At 48.5% G+C, this 6,000-nt stretch overlaps 1 pseudogene; it reads left to right on the top strand.

Moving 5' to 3' along the window:
• The first annotated feature begins 1,510 nt into the window (after positions 1-1,510).
• LOC125516557 overlaps positions 1,511-6,000 on the top strand; it is a 66,984-nt pseudogene continuing 62,494 nt past the window's right edge.

The following is a 6,000-nucleotide window of genomic DNA, read 5'->3' as shown; positions in this document are numbered from 1 at the left end:
AGAACCCTGCAGGGGCCATCCCCCCCCCCCCCCCCCCACCCCCCCCAACCTTTGTAAAAAGCATGAAGAAATGTTTTAGGGCTGCTCAAATTGGAACAAAATGAGCTTTTAGCCCCTTCAAACATCTATACTTTGATTTTGCCCCCCATGAATATAATGTCTAGCTCCGCCACTGCGCGTCTGTAGCAGCGGCGGGGTCCTTGGCCCGTTTGTCTTCGTCTCGCTGCTCATTGTCCAGAGGTTGCACGCAGAGGGGACTACTTGTGCTCGCCCTACCTTGCCATCCTCCGGCGCCAAACCAGCTCCACCATTTTATGGTGAAATGGCGCTGATCGCTCATGGTGTGTTCGATGAAATGATTTTGTTACTTATTCTGGGAGGCTCGCCTTGGCGAGTTGGCGTTCGGGATCATCGCCGCGCCCATCCGCGTGTTCAAGAAACTTCGGGGTGTGTGCTGGCTCGCATCCGATCCACGTGAAGTCCTGACGCTGCAGCACCTTGATCCTGACATGTTATTTCTTCCATTGTTGTTGCAGGCGCTCGCTGCTCATGTGTGGCGGCGGACGCGATGGTTTCCTTCGACATGAATGACCGCACGAGTACGTGAATCTGCAACTGCCCTTCTCCCTCTCTCTTTCCTGTGCAATTCATGATTCATGCGTTGCGACTTGAAATATAGGGAGGTGTTTGCTCTCTGGTGTGCCCTACAAACTTTTTGTATCAGATTTGGCCCCTTCTGCTACTCTAGTATTCACATATTGCTTGTTACGAATTCTGCTCAGCTTGATGAATGGCGTTTTGTTTTGATCATGATGCAAGGTTCTAGCTTGTCTAAGAACTGGGATTTGGGCAAGCAGATTGGTAATGAACACAGTGTCCTTGTGGATTGTGGGGATGTGCATAAGCCCTTTGGGGACAAGCGTGTACTGCAAGGCGTCAGCTTCAAGGTGAGTCCTGGTAGGAGCCTTTGCATTTCTTTTTCACCTCTTGCTGATTGTTCTGACTCCATACCTGTCACGCTGCATCTTCGTTACTAGGTTTCCGTTTGCATGTTCAGATTATTGCTAATAGTGCCTAAATTCTGAACTTCTCTAACTGTTGATATTAGGAGCCAAAACAAATTTGCTTCAGTCTGAAACATGTTTGTTTCTTCCCTACATTTGGTGTAATATATAGTGCGCGCCTGTTAAATGATCCAGCAGGGATTTTTCAAGATATGCTGGAGGTTGTAACGAGAGACATAATGAAGGACCAACTTCCTAGGTACAGATGGTTTTTTAAGCACGTACAAATATCATTGACGATGATGTATTGTACCCCGCCAACTTACTGTTTAGAGCTCACCCAATGAGGAGCTTGTATTTTTTTTTTTTGGTTTGTCATTACTTCTTTTACAACATGACACTATTTTCGGGTCATGATGCTTTTTTTGTTTTTGCGAGGATCGTCTCACACCACATCACATGATGCTGATGTTGCCATTGTTCTTTCTTTTCTGAAGAAGAGACGCAGCCATTTGTCTTGACGAACAAGGCATATTTTAGCATCACTTTGTTGGGAGGAAAGACATACATAATGGCCACGTGCTGCGAGTTATCTTGAAGAAGAAGAAATATTTATCCTGTAACGAATCACGTTTTGTGATCGGAAGAGGAAAGGCCTAGGAATACCAGCAAGAAACAGATCTACAATGATTCTTTGCCTCCCTCGATTTGGTCCCGAAGTAGGGGCGAGCTGGTAGGCATCCATGGAAGGCAGGGGCAGCGACCCACCATATGAGCTACCGTCATCTGCATCATTGCGTTGCAAGAGTGAGCAGAGTCCAGAGAGGTGGCAACGATGGCGGAGGCCGTCATTGGGGCGCTGGTGGGGAAGCTGCAGGAGCTGGCGATGAGCGAAGCCCGGGCAATGGTGGCGGTGAACGAAGACATACGGAGCCTCCGGGACAAGCTCATGTGGATGCAGGCCTTCCTCCGCGACGTCGAGCCACGGCGGCGCCTACAGAACGACGAGCTCATCAGGGTTTGGCTCATTGGCTGCAACAGACCCGCAGCGCGGTCTTCGAGAGGATGCCGTCGACCAGTACATCCTCCAGGTCGACCTCTCCAGGTGTGTGTGCTTTGCTCGCCGCTCCAAATTAAACCGCCCGGCCCTTTCCATGCAAAATAAAGAAACTACATAATCCCTCCGTTTTTATTTATTTACTCTGCATATTGAAGTTGACTGGCAAGTTTGTAGAAAATAATATGAACATTTACAGTAACAAATCTATATGATGTGAAAATATATGCAATGATAAATCTAATGGTGTTGATTTGTTGTTGTATTGGTTAATATTTTTATTTATAAACTTTGTCAAAGTTTACAAAGCTTGACTTTGACCAAAGCTAATATACGGACTAAATACAGTAGCGCCAACACCTAGCTCGAGATGGCCCCTCTCGCTGATCTCCTTGCCCAGTCATCTCCGCTTAGATTCCGGTAAGGGGCGCCCTCACCAAGGGAACGAGGGGGTTGCCCTAGTCGACACATAATAAGGCGGCTGTGGCACTGTACCGCGGGAAGGGTTGGGCGGCAACAACACTGCTACGCGTCAGTGACGCTAGCCTCGGTGGTGATGCAATGGTCGGGAGAAAATAAAGGAGGTAGCGGCCCGTACCGCCTCCGAAGAGACTAGTCAAATAGGTCTACGTGATGTGGTAATACATGATTGGACTCCTCTCCTCCTCTCCCGTGGCGCTCCCGCGGGTGCCGGGGAGGAAACCCTAGCCCCTAGCCGAGCTTCCCCACCTCTCCCTCCCTTCCCTCGCCACCGCCGGTGGTGCGTGCTGAAATTTGAGATGGGCTCTAGGTCCATATAGCAATTTCTGAAAAATCTCTAAGGGCCCATGTGGGTTATATGGCACTAGGTGTAGTGGGAAGTTTAGTCCCACCCCGGAAGTGGAAGAGGAGTTGGACCTCCTTATAAGGGTTTCTCTTCTACATGCTATTGGAGCTTGAGAAGAGAAGAGGCCCTCGCACACTCCTCCTCCGCCGCCCGCCTCGCCACGCCGCGCCGCGCAACGCCGCGGGTTGGGGGATTGAGCCGAGCCGAGCTCACACCTATGCGCTTATTTTTGCCAGTCACTAACGGAGAGTTCTCTGACAGCTGGGCCACGATCTGAGACGTCATATCGTGGGTTGTCACGGACTCGGACGTGGGTCGAACCCACGTCTCTCCACGCGACTGCGCCTATATAAGTGTGCGGTGTCTCCTAACCCTAGCCGCCACGAACAGATCACATCTTCTCCATGTGCACGCCCACCGTCATTCCTTTGCTGCTGCTGCCGCCGGTGACTCCACCCCGTCCGCCGCGTACACGGTCGATGGGAGAGCAGGTCTCCGAAACCACGCCCTTCTGGTTCCTGTACGGGGTGAGGGGCGAATAGGTTTTTGGGCAGCGATTACGCGGCTGCTCGCTTCCGATCATCTACTTCTTCTACGTCTGCGGCGCCTTCATCATCACCATATCCACCGATGCCGAACATGCCGCCGCCGAGAAAACTGAAGCCGACAAGAAGGCCGCCGAGGACGCCGCTGCTGCCCCCAAAGCCGCGGCCTCTGCATGGCCTACTGGAGGGTATAACTCGTTTATCCTGCTCCTACTGTTTTCTGTTTTAGCCATGCTAGCGTTATACGTAGATCTTTCTGCACTTAGCGTAGTATGTGCTAGCTTGACTGAATATCAGTATATGTTTATTTGTGTCAATGCCATGCTAGTGATTTACTCGTGGATTAATTTAATCGAGAAATTGCCTATTTACTCAATAATCCAAAAACCTATTATATGTAGGAATTTTTCGGCAAGTGGCTTTGCCGCTGCACTAAAACCGGATAAGTTTACCGGTTCATATTTTAAGCGTTGGCAGACTAAGACCACTTTATGGCTTACGGCTATGAACGTGTTCTGGGTCACCGGTGTCTCCACGGGAACGATTGCTCCTGAACAGGAGAAGGCGTTCAAGGAGGCCACCGTTGTGTTCCTTGGAGCAGTTCTTAGCGTGATCGGAGATAAACTGGTCGACGCATATTTACATGTGCATGTCGCCAAGGACTTGTGGGAGGCGCTCGAATCTAAGTTCGGGGCAGCCGATGCCGGGAGCGAGATGTATATTATAGAGCAGTTCCACGATTACAAGATGGTTGAAAACCGTCCTGTATTGGAGCAGGCTCATGAGATAATATGCATTGTTAAGGAGCTTGAACTTCTTAAGTGCGAGTTACCGGGCAAGTTTGTCGCGGGCTGCATAATCGCTAAGCTCCCTAATTCCTAGAGGAACTTTGCCACCACTCTGAAACATCAGAGGCGTGAATTCTCTGTGGAGGATGTCATTGGCCATCTGAGTGTTGAGCAGAATTCAAGGGCAAAGGACTCGCACGGAAAAGGGGCCGAAGGGACTTCTGTCGCCAATATGGTGAACCAGAAGAACTTCAACTCCCACAAGCCCAAGGGAAAGAATGGTGTCCAACACAATACCGACTTTAAGAAGAAGGGTCAGAAGACTTTCAAGAAGAACAAGAAGGATGAGGACTGCTTTACTTGTGGTTCGATTGAACATTGGGCCAACAAGTGCCCAAACAAGTGCAAGAAGTCAGGACAGGACTTCAAGTCCGTCAACATGATTGTGGACAACAATGAGAATGGGGCACCTGGGTACGGTAATTTATTTACTGTTTTTTCAGTGTTCCAGCCCACCGATTGGTGGGTGGACACAGGTGCATGTGTACATGTGTGTGTGCTGACATTTCATTGTTCACTTCTTACCAGGTCACAGGCCACGGGTCCGTATTGATGGGGAATGGTGCGCGTGCTTCTGTTCATGGTGTTGGCACGGTCGATCTGAAGTTTACTTCGGGAAGGATCGTGCAGCTGAAGAATGTGCAGCATGTCCCCGCCATCAAGAAGAACCTCGTTAGTGGCTCCCTTCTATGTAAAGAAGGGTTTAAGTTGGTTTTCGAGTCTAATAAATTAGTTGTTATGAAATATGGACTCTTTGTTGGAAAAGGTTATGAAAGCGGAGGGATGTTCCGCCTTTCCCTCGCAGATTTTTGTAATAAAGTCGTGAACCATATTCATTCGAATGTTAATGAATCTAAAGTTTGGCATTCACGTCTTTGTCACATTAGTTTCGGTGTTATGACGCGGCTAGCCAAGTTGGATTTAATCCCGAGTTTCACCTTAGCCAAAGGTTCTAAGTGCCTTTCATGTGTGCAAGCTAAGCAACCTCGCAAGCCTCACAAGGCCGCGGAGGAAAGATACTTGGCACCATTAGAACTCATACATTCTGATCTTTGTGAGATGAATGGTGTGTTAACTAAAGGTGGAAATAAATACTTCATGACATTGATAGATGACTACACTAGATATTGCTATGTGTATCTGTTAAACACTAAAGATGAGGCTCTACACTACTTTAAAATCTATAAGGCAGAAGTTGAGAATCAACTTGAAAATAAAATTAAACGAGTCCGGTCAGATCATGGTGGAGAGTACTTCTCGAGTGAGTTTGATTTTTTCTGCGCGGAACACAAGATTATTCATGAGAGGACGCCTCCCGATTCACCCCAGTCAAATGGGGTTGCCGAGCGGAAAAACCGTACTCTAACTGATTTGGTTAACGCCATGTTAGATACATCGGGTTTATCCAAGGCATGGTGGGGGGAGGCTATATTGATGGCATGTCATGTCCTGAATAAAGTTCCGACAAAGAATAATGAGATCACTCCCTATGAGAAATGGGCAAAGAGAAGGACAACACTCTCGTACTTGCGTACTTGGGGCTGTTTGGCGAAAGTCAATGTGCCGATCCCCAAAAAGCGTAAGCTTGGACCAAAGACTATGGACTGCGTTAATTTGGGCTACGCTAAGAACAACGTTGGCTATAGATTTCTAGTAGTGAAATCTGAGGTACCTGACCAGAAGGTCGGTACAATTATGGAGTCTAAGGATGCTACATTCT

Source organism: Triticum urartu, chromosome 6, assembly GCF_003073215.2.
Source record: "Triticum urartu cultivar G1812 chromosome 6, Tu2.1, whole genome shotgun sequence".
NCBI classification, from domain to species: Eukaryota; Viridiplantae; Streptophyta; class Magnoliopsida; order Poales; family Poaceae; genus Triticum; species Triticum urartu.
Note: the sequence above shows the minus strand (reverse complement) of the source record. Positions and strands in the feature narration are given on the sequence as shown.